This window comes from Mya arenaria, chromosome 16 (genome assembly GCF_026914265.1).
Source record: "Mya arenaria isolate MELC-2E11 chromosome 16, ASM2691426v1".
Classification (NCBI taxonomy): Eukaryota; Metazoa; Mollusca; class Bivalvia; order Myida; family Myidae; genus Mya; species Mya arenaria.
Window position 1 is genome coordinate 24708790 of NC_069137.1, and position 10744 is coordinate 24719533.

General features: G+C 34.8%; 1 long non-coding RNA gene across 2 annotated transcripts; it reads right to left on the bottom strand.

The window, feature by feature from the left end:
- Window positions 1–1373: 1373 nt before the first annotated feature.
- On the bottom strand, window positions 1374–9606 carry LOC128222601 (uncharacterized). 2 transcript variants are annotated; one of them, XR_008259171.1, is made up of 4 exons: window positions 9344–9606; window positions 4467–4553; window positions 3603–3739; window positions 1374–1478 (listed from the first exon to the last, which is right to left on the bottom strand). It is a non-coding gene; the product is annotated as an uncharacterized LOC128222601 (long non-coding RNA). The 2 variants fall into 2 exon arrangements; XR_008259170.1 differs by lacking the exon at window positions 9344–9606 and adding an exon at window positions 9107–9286.
- Between the last annotated feature and the right edge of the window lie 1138 nt (window positions 9607–10744).

Consider the following 10744-nt stretch of genomic DNA (forward strand, 5'->3'; position numbering starts at 1 on the left):
TAACAATACAAACAAGACGATTTTCTATTGAATGTACAATAGTAGTACCGGGGTAATATGCAAATAGTTATTATCTCAAGAAAAGGACATCAAGACCAGTTCATTTACCAGTAGCATCTGACAGTCAATAATGGTTCTGAGTTTAAAGAGCATAATTTCCATTTTATTGTTATTTTAATCATTATATATTTAACACCAGTTGTGAAGAAGGAGTTATCATTATATAAGATTATATTATCTGGCAGTGGTTGAAAATGTAAAGTGAGACCATTTTTTACCTGTTATTGAACAAACTGTTATGTTGGCAGGACTGTCCTCCTCAGCAATGCAAGAACAGCAATGACTGTGGCTGGCACTCTGTAAAATGGCGATTAAAACATTTTGTCCAATGAAAACTGTCCCTTTCTAAACAATCCATCAGCAATATATATAAATGAGCTGCGCCATGTGGAAATGTATCTTGGGAAGTTTCCATTCCATGTAATGATGTCATAAAGATGAGCAGAAGACATTACTTACTATGCAGTAAAAGTTCTTACTTTAACAGTAAAGATATCTTTTTTGAGAAAATTTATCAAAGTGAGCTCTTTTATGTCATGTTTCTAAGTCTTGTACACATCTATGTTACATATATAATAATAAACAGGAATAAAATGAGGAGTTGTGTACACACTTATTCCTCCTTATGTACTGTGTAACTCAAGAAAAACAATCCATAATTCTAGTAAATCTCTAGAATTCCCTTACTTTTCTCGCTGTACAAAAATGAATGAGGATTTGCAAACAAGCAGGGCCATAAAACTTTTGCTATTTAAACTGTACCGCAACAACAATTTAAAGACAGTGATACTCATTGATGGAATAGGCACTTAGACAGCTACATTTTCTGAGAAATGGAGATCAGACTAAATTCTCCAGAGATAATTTATAGATTTATTTGAAATAAAGAACATGTTACAGTGTTTGTGTTAAACTTGTTACTTAACCCTGATTTAACAAAATCATTACCTTCAAACTGGTGATAAAATAAAAACAAATATACCTTATTAAACACTGTTTACTATCACATCTGTACCCCCCCCCCCTTCTTACATACTTAAGCGGCTGTTACCAAAGTAAAGAATGAAAGGTCCACAAGACCAATTATAAACCATGAACCATGAGAATCCTGTTTACTAATTTGATTTTAAATCACCCAAAAGGCTTTCTACACATAATGGTTCCTTAATTTAAATCTAGTCTCCAAAGGTGTCACAGTTGTGATTTCATTGAAAGACTTGAGATACGTTATTTAAAAAAATGACGACAGGAAAGCTTAAACGCAGAAGTCTGGCCGGGTATATGAGCCTGGAAATAAATACGCAAAAGCTCACCATGCTGCTAAGGAGTCTTATATAATTCCCGGCCCCAGTTCAGCTGGAGATTCCACACGGCTGGAAAACTGGCCCGGTGCACCCAAGCTTCACCATCGGCAGTATCTGCAAGAGGAGGGTGTAAATCTGGGAAAACGCATTTATAATCAATTTGCGAAAGTTCTTATCCGTCATAAGTAGTGAACATGTATGTGGCTTATAGAACATCTGAAATTAAGTTTAATGAAGGAGACAAAGTTCGGTCTGGGATCTAAACCTGGATTTTGATGCTGAAATTGTAAGGGCCGAATTCAGAACATCCACTCTCACTCACACTCCAACCACATTCCCGTAAGGGACACTCAAATGATCACTTGAGTGGAATATGGGGAGTGACACTCAAGTGATCTGATCGTATTCACACGCCTCGCTAACACTCCACTTCATCAAGTGAGCAATACAGTATATAATTATACACGTATGTTTACATGATCATATCGGATTATCTGTTTGACTATGGTGATGTTTACATTATACATTGTAAACATATGTTTATTTGAGATTTGAGTACCTTATTGTTAGTTATGGCAACAAACAAATGATAATAAGTGTTATTCTAAAACTGGTATTTACATTTTAAAACAATTGGTTAATAAAAATAAACGTTTTGGGTTGTAAATAACTGTTGCAAAATACGTTTAAATGCATGTTTTTTGTTGTCATTGTTGTTGCTGTTTTAAATATGTTGCCGTTTTCCATTGTATCACGTAATTTAAATATGTATTCATATATAATCTTACTTTTGTATTCTACATAAAGCGGTCTTGGGCGTTTGAAAATAATATATGGAAGTTGAAAAAATGGAAGTTGAAAAAATAGCAGATGGATAGAATTAGCGAATGAATCTACTTCTTATGGGGAAATAACACCTCGGAGTGAAAAACAACTCAAGAAATGTAGGGGAAAATGGATGAAGATGACGATAATAATAATAATAATGATGATGTTGATGATGATATGGTGGTGTTGGTGTTGGTGGTGCTGCTGCTGGTGGTGGTGGTGCTGCTGCTGATGATGATGAAAATAATAATAATAATAATAATAATAATAATAATAGCAATAATAGTAATAATAATCCAGCTGAATGTAGGCTGGAAAATACATATCAATTCCCTTACCACGCTATGAAATGGCCTAGCGGCGTCAAGTTAGCGGCCTGGCGGCCTGGCCGCCTCATGTGACTAGCGGCCTAAAATTGTTTCCTATTCCAAAGCATTTTATATGCGTTCTTTTCTAAAACAATGATAAATTAAATGTCCTTTTCATAAATCAACATCCTTTAGCGAATATCAGCATTTCCCCCTTTTCATGGGCTGCTGGATGAGTTTTGGGGATTTTTAGGCCGCTAGGCCACCAGGCCGCCAAGTTCACGCCGCAAGACCGCTCAAGCGTGATGTATTTTGCATAGGAAAACAATTATTTTAGCATTGTTTTAGAAGAAAACTCATATAAAAATGCGCTGAAGTAGAAAACAATTTAAGGCCGCTAATGTACGACTAAAACATTGATTTATCTTATTTTCCATTTAAACCATTGAACCTTGAAATAGATAACAAATTTAGGCCGCTAGTCTGTCAACCTCACGCCGCTAGGCCGCTAACTTCATGCCGCTAGGATGCTAACTTCACGTACGTTTAGCTGCCTGTCTTTGCAGCCATTGATGAATTGCAAACATCAACATTGCTGGGGGTTCAAGATCATTGCGAGACAAAACAAATATATATGATAGGCGCATCCTTTTGAATTTGTTTTGTTTATAGATGGCCACATTATTGAATGAACATGTACTTCAATGGATTATCCCGGTCTCTTAAATATTGTCTGGGAACGAGCATGTCCCTTATTTGTTCCAAATATTTGATATATTTCATCTTTTCTACTTGCCATGTACTTTTTTCACATACACTCATTCAATTCCTATTCACAACCAATCCCGAGGGCGGTTCATGTGGCCTAGCCGAGCACTCACAAATGTCCCACTCACGCAAAACACTTGAGTCTCACACACACCTGTGAATACGGATATACCTTTCACTCGAAAATATCTTGACCGTTATGTGATTACAGAGGATTAACTCATTGAGTGTGAGTGAGAGTGATTGTTCTGAATTTGGCCCTATGTTTTGTTCAAATGAAGTATAAACTTACAGTGAGTACAGAGATATCTTGAAGTCCAGATTTATCGCTTACCTTAAGTTCGTAGGGCTACAATTGAGAGCTTTTCTGTAAATTGCAGGAACTGTCCCCATGAGCCTATTGTCTGTTAGGGGAATGGTGGCTTAGGTGATTGGTGGTACCACTCTGCATTTCTTATCCACACAGTGTATCTGAAAATGACAGAGAATGGCCATGCACTTATGAAAGCTATGCTAGAAATACGCCGTTATGAGTGTATCAGATGACATTTCCACACAGAAATTGTGAGGCCTCCAATACAGCAGTACTGACATCAGTGACGAAAACATATATATCTGTCATGGAGCTATGCTGGTTCTGTGGCGTCAAAACCACTGCAACTGGGCAATTCACTAGAAACATCTTTTCAGAAAAAAGAAACAACCAATACTGTGTAGCCTTTGTCACCCAGTGAACACCCAGAGCATCTAGTTACTTTGAGCATCTATTTACTTAGAAGTAGCCACATTAAGATCTCAAATTAACAAAAAAGTGTATCCGTAAGCTTTCAAATACTGAACGAAGTGCAACTTTAAGGGGGGCTGCGAGCAAATATTGTCAAGGGCAGAAATCTCGCAGAAGTTTGAAAAAGATTATGCAAAGCTCTAGCTTGATGATTTTGGCCCAATTTCAAATTGTTACTCAGTAACACGGCGGCGTAAATTTAATCTAACATCAATATAGTTACACAGGAAAATAAGAAATAGCTTTAAACTCTCTAACATTCATGGCAGAGTGTCTGATGACGGTCCAGTATGCCAAAAGGACGGAGAATATGTGAAGCATGCACATACACACCTTTACAACCCAACATTTGGTTATGGTTTCACAGTTATTCATTTACACAAACTCACAATCAATCAATCAATGCACACCCACCTGGAAAGGTACGACATCCTTTGGAAGAGATGAATCTTGCAGTCTGGTAGACGGTTGCTGACTTAACTTTATTGTCCCAAGCAGCAACTGCAATTAGATAAACATGTTGATGTTCGCACTAAAACAAAGCTTAGTATTGAGTTAAATTAAACATGCAGCCTGTTGGCTGGGGTAACATATCTAAATCCCCAAATGGATGATCTGATCCCAGCCAACAGATCAGCGAAACCAGGGGGGGGGGGGGGTCCCAAGGATATATCTTGACGCAACTTACCATAGCCGCCTTGCGTTTTTGTTCACAAAGCCGGCACACACAGTTCATTCTCAGTTTACATGTTGTGTACTGAAAAGTTCCAGCTTTCCATGACACTCGCAATAAACCTATCCATGAATTAAAACAAATTAACAAATAACTACCAGGTAATTATGGAAATATAAATGTCATTTTTTACTTGATTGATAAATACAACTTATATTGCAGTCAAACTGGATAAAATATCAGAAAAATGTGTCCTGTTCCAAAATGGGTGTTTTGAAGTTGCAGACAATAGTCCAAAGACCAAGAATTTAAGTGTTTAGACAAGGGCAGGCAAATCTTAAAAAAAATGTCAAAATTTTAAAATTTAAATAAAACTAAAATTGTACAAACCTTATATAAATCATGTGTACACTTGAAAATACATACAAGGATACAATGTACACATAATCAAACGCTACCTGAGAGAATCATTTTTTTTAAGAACTACTTGAAGGCGTACTGTGACCCGCAAGCATTTTGTTGTGGGCGGACACCTTTAAACCTCTTTCCTGCACATTAATTAAACACATCTTATGTTTTGTCAGTGCCGGTTTTGATGACCAGTATAAATCTAAAATCAGTTTTTCTGCCAATATTTACCCAAATGATTTGGGTGAATGCTTAACAAGAAAGTGCAGTGTACACAATCAAATAAAGTATTTAGTGTTCCAGAAATAATGAGCAATCTGAAATCTGACCCCTTACATTCCTTAAATATTCACAAAGAGTTAAGTTCAAATTTAAGCAACATAAATCACATTCAAGCAGAATAATTTTAAGCAAAAATGAGCATGAAAATAGAAACCAACTGAATTGTATTTTCAAATGTTCCATCCGTGTTTGTTTGTTATCTTTTTATGATTCAAATGGTAAAAAATGGTGCAAATGTGAGAAGCTCTGAAGAAGAAAACTGATATTTTAATAGAAATAGTGATGAAATCACTGACATTATGTTTACTTAGCATCTAAAGCAACAGACCAACCAGACCTACCAGTATGCTAATCTATATTTAACTGCTAAATTTTAAAAACCCTAAACATACAGATAAGATCTGTGGTGCAGTTGTTTACATTGTGTGATTAAAATTAAATTTTTGGTGGTGATTAGTATAAATCCAAGATTTGTTTTCAGAAGATCAGCAATAATGTTTTTTCTTTGTCTCAATGAAAAATGTAATGTTCAAGTTCATAAGCGCTGTTTAATCTGAGAATTTCCCTTGGTGTGAACGGTTTACTGTGTCCAAATTATCCAAGCAGGATCTAAGACATTACTACAATATGGGCAATTCGCTCTGCCATTTTTATAGATAATTGTGTATTCCAAAGGTATTCTTTTGGTACATTGAACTCACAACAATATTTGAACTCCTGACGTCCAGCAGCGCTGTCAGATTATCTAATCCAACCACTATGCCATTGCATGCTCTTTACTGAATGAAAGATAAATGAATACTCACAATTTTGAACAGTATTTTTTTGGTCACAGATAGCAACCTTTTAACCCCACTTTAACCTGTCTTCCCTATTTGGCAAACAGAAATTTTTTAGAAAATTTGTTATCTGATGATCCTGTAAATTTTGTGTGGATAGACTAAATACTGTTCGAATTTAGCAAATCAAAACTAACATTTTGGGTTTATTCAGTGTAGACCCTAAAATATCAATTTTGATTTATAAGTATGTAGGTTTGTTCAAAAGCTCAGTACAGTTTACGTTACTTGTTAAGTTATCCAATTTCTGTAAATAAATGTTACTAAACTTGACTATAAAATACTGTAGGGGGGCGTGTCGTAAAGTTAAGAAAAAATCCAAATAATGCAACAGTCAATTGCAGCATGGGCCCCCAAGGTCCTGCTAATAGCGGGGACTTTGACTTTCCGTCCAGCCAATCCCAGGTAAAATTCCCGCTCTGCACAGACAAACAGCTGGTAAAAGCCCTGTCAAATGAATTATGGTCATTTCGTAACCGCTCATTGTTGGTCATTTCGTAACCATTGTGTTAGTCAATTCGTAACCGTTAAGAAATCGAATGGTCATATCTTAACCGTTGACTCCTATGATTATGAGGAATTAGTTTAATACCATTTGAATTTACAAAATAAGTTTACTGTAAGTATAAAACATAAAAATAACAACATAAACAAAGTTAAATCTAATAGTTGTATTCCTTCTTTATTCCTAATAGTGTAGTGCGATTTGCCAATTAACTCTGAAACTATGACAAATAGAAACATTCACACTAGCTATTTTTTTATGTTACGAAGGAAATATTATAAGTAGGCTGAATATTAAATGTAATAATTTTTTAATTCATAGATGTTCTACCATTGAGAGGAATTGTGACCTGAAGCCAATATTTTTTTAAATATATAGACCATATAACTTTAGAATTTCATTTTTTTTAAATTGCATAGAAGTATTGTAAAATGTAGTAAGTTTGCCAAATGAGAGTATGCGCTTTTTATATGCTTATTGCATTAAAAATGTGCCCATATGTTTAATTTTGTATCTTGTTATTGGAAATTAATACATTGGAAACTCACTAAACCGGACAAGGTCCGGACTGGGCAAAATTTCCGGTTTAGTGGGGATTCGATGTACGGAGTAAGTTTACTCAATATATTAACTGAGTTAACCTTTAAAGGCTTTTGTCCTCTAGGGACAGTTCAATTGTCCGACGTTTAGACGGAGGTTGAGACATGATTAAAGCACTTGCAAAAGTGATAAGCATAATTAAACATTTCTGCGTTTTTATAACCATCTTTTTTCCAAGTCTTGAAATAAAACAACTCTCGTAATTTAATGCTTGTTTAGTATGTTTGATAGTTTAATTAAAGCACCGCTCTAATTTGATTCAATCATAGAAGTCTTTAGATAAAACAACACTTCAAAATGATCACTAAAAAACCGTTTCTAGTTCTTTATTTTCTGCAACAAACAAATAAATGTTTTAATCAATTTTCTTTTCACAAGTTTGATTATCGCGCGACAGTCAATCCACAGTGCAATCATCATTATAGATTATCGTGTTAACACAACATCACAGGTGTAATATTTAACGACGTACCGGCTGTCAAAACAAAATGACACGTGATTCGTAAATTCCTAATACACAGAATTATTTTGACATGTTTGAACAAAACGTCTGGTTTTGTAAGGTAAAATTACGTTGACAACTAACAAATTTTCTCGATTTTTTGTCCGGTATCCGGAATTCCGGGGTTCAGGTTTTGTAGGGATTTTTTACATTGAAAATAGAAGGGGAAAACCGGGACTCTGATAAAATTCCAGTATCCCGAGGATTCCGGTTTTGTGGAGATCCGGTTTAGTGAGTTTCCACTGTACCATAACTAATAATTTTAGGCTGTTTTTTGTTGGTTTCGGATATAAAGTATGCAGAATATGGATCAATTGAGAAAAGAACAGAACAAAATTTTGTTCGTTTTAAACAATTCAAACAAATATAGTCAATGAAATAGGTCAAGAATGATCATTTATGTAAACGTAATTTTACTCAAAAATACATCGCGATCAGTCTTAAATTATTGTTTATAAGTAAGCAAAATGTAAGAAAATAATTAACATATTTTGGTAGTATAACAAATCATTTCTAATTTACCATGATATATATCTAATAACTATTGAGTAACATAAATTATTGGCTTGTTACTAGTGAGAATTTGAGTAATGTCTCCCAATTGGTGTCTTGGTTGCTGTGCCATATACATCCAGGTTCGAATAATACACTTAACGAGGTGCTAAGTGTACTATTTATCACCTTGTTAAATGGTGGTTACCATATGAGCAATTGATTTATTGATGGTTACAAATTTACTAACAAAATGGTTACAAAATAACCAAGATTCAGCAGTTACGAAATGGTAAGGTTACGAAATGACCAGATCCCCGTCAAATGCCCCTGGGGGCATCGTAGGTTAGGCCCATTCCCTGTTTTCAGCGCAAAAACAATAACACTGCATTCACTCAGCACTGTCGGTCCACCTGGAACGTAAAAACATGGCCCATTTCCCCTGCTATCCCTGGTATAAACAAGACCTGCCTGGGGGCCATGGTTACAATTGACTGGTGCATAACTGTGGCAGAATAAGGGAAATATTTTATTGTTGCATTTATTATCAAATATGAAAATTTAAGACACATGCAAAAAGCCACAATACGAATTGGTGATAGTGTTCGTTCTGTTCTGCTATTCAAAGGTGATGAGAATGACTAATGACATGACATTGACAAACAAAATGTAAGGCATTTGTATCATTTCGTCTTTTATTTATTAAAATCTGAGATGTTAAGGGAGCAAATCCCTTTTTAGATTGGAACATACCAAATAATAATAAGCGACGATGTAGTGGTAAACCAAGTTTGCTAGAAATCAATCGAGTTTCTCCAAAATACAAGCAAAAATTACACCGGATGTTGATACTAGTGATTTAGTTTCGGATGAACAAAATCCGGATAAATCATTTGCTTTTCATCCAAAGGGTGGACGATTTATACTACTGTACAAAAGTCATAAAAATAAACGAAAAAAACCCGTTGAATATGTATTGTAAACACTTACCAAGTTACCATTCTCTTTCCGTAAGAGATGAACGCCATACTGCATAATTGCACGGAGATGGTACCACGGAGATACCCGAAAATTTCCGTTATATTCCGGAAAGTTAAATTTCTGTATACTTGAAAATTTGGATGCTGATGGTACACGAAATATCGAATTTCCTTATTTCTGTTTTTTATGGAATGAAACTTCGGGATAATATACAATAGGCTTTAAATAAAGTAAAACAAATAAAAAATGCTTAGTATATAGCTATTTTTGACCAAAATTATGATTTTTTCCCTGGTCGCCTTAATAGCTATTTTTATGGATAAACAAATATACACACACAAAAGTTTAAGAATATTTTTTTTGATATTAAAAGATAATAAGATTTAAAACAATGAAATGATCTCGTAAATAAACATTCAAGCTTATCAACTTACTATCAATGGACATTTTTATTGACATTTGATACATCAAATCTGGACTGAAAATATTAAGGAGACCAATTTTTGTCGCCTTAATCCAGCGGTCCCCATAATGCCTAGATTAATATATATATGGTCACCTTAATATCTGTAGTAGATATATATATATATATATATATATATATATATATATATATATATATATATATATATATATATATATATATATATATATATATATATATATATATATACATATATAGTTACTGTAGTTCTGTATCGTAAAAATAAGTAGGGATAAAAACAGTCACAGTTGTTATCTATACGTTGTAGGAAGTTTTGAAAAGTTGTGTTTTGAGAGCTCTTTTGAATGAATTAAGTGATGATTCTTTTCTGAGAGTGTCCGGGAGAGAATTCCATAGTTTTGCGGCAGCAACTTTGAAACTCCTATCACCGTAAGAGACCAGTCGACATTTTTATGGCACAAGGGTGGTTGCTGCACTTGCTGATCTCAGGTTTCTAGTTGGCACGTAAACCTCTACTAAGTCGCTCATGTAAACCGGTGACTGACCATGCAAGGTCTTGAAAGTTTGAATGATAATTTTATATTTAATTATATCTTGTACTTGAAGCCAGTGAAGGACTTTAAGGATTGGTGTTATGTGTTCAAAACGGCTTGTTTTCGTTATGATACGTGCAGCTGTGTTTTGAAAAATTTGCAGTTTGTTCGTTGTTGATTTCGGCACGCCATACAAGAGAGCATTGCAATAATCTAACCGTGATGTCACAAGCGAGTTTATGAGAGTATTGGTGGCATCAGCGGTCAAATATGGCCGAATGTGACCAATCTTTCGTATCTGACCATAGCATGTTCGAGTCACCGAATTAACATGCTGGTCCATGTGCATGTTCGAATCAAGCGTAACACCAAGGTTTCGAACAGTTTTTGATGGTTTTATGCTCGTATCGCCAATTTCCAGTTCTAGATTTT